This window comes from Penaeus monodon, chromosome 27 (genome assembly GCF_015228065.2).
Source record: "Penaeus monodon isolate SGIC_2016 chromosome 27, NSTDA_Pmon_1, whole genome shotgun sequence".
Classification (NCBI taxonomy): Eukaryota; Metazoa; Arthropoda; class Malacostraca; order Decapoda; family Penaeidae; genus Penaeus; species Penaeus monodon.
Window position 1 is genome coordinate 14,761,618 of NC_051412.1, and position 285 is coordinate 14,761,902.

At 50.9% G+C, this 285-nt stretch overlaps 1 protein-coding gene across 1 annotated transcript in view; it reads left to right on the plus strand.

Moving 5' to 3' along the window:
* Positions 1 to 70: 70 nt before the first annotated feature.
* Positions 71 to 285, plus strand: part of LOC119590606 (glucose-6-phosphate exchanger SLC37A2-like) — a 41,084-nt gene continuing 40,869 nt past the window's right edge. The window contains exon 1 of the mRNA XM_037939286.1: positions 71 to 179. The gene's annotated coding sequence lies outside the window, so the exon portion shown is untranslated. The remainder of the gene's footprint in view (positions 180 to 285) is intronic.

Consider the following 285-nt stretch of genomic DNA (forward strand, 5'->3'; position numbering starts at 1 on the left):
AAACCATTTCGACCTACAACGGATTCGGGAATCTAAATCCGGACAAGATAAACCCTCAGTTCCCTTTCGGCGTCGGTTGTGGAATGTCCGTTGGGGGATTGGTGACTGCGAGACTGCTCTTTCCTCAAATGCAGTTGCAGGACTCAATGGGGGCCGTTTTGCCACGGACGAGGGAGGAGGTAATTATCGAAGGCGGTGTCGGAGGCGGGATCCGGTCTATGGTTACTTTTGTTTTCGTGAGTAACTGGTCAACTTCTCAAAAAGTGACGATGGATTCCGCTAGGT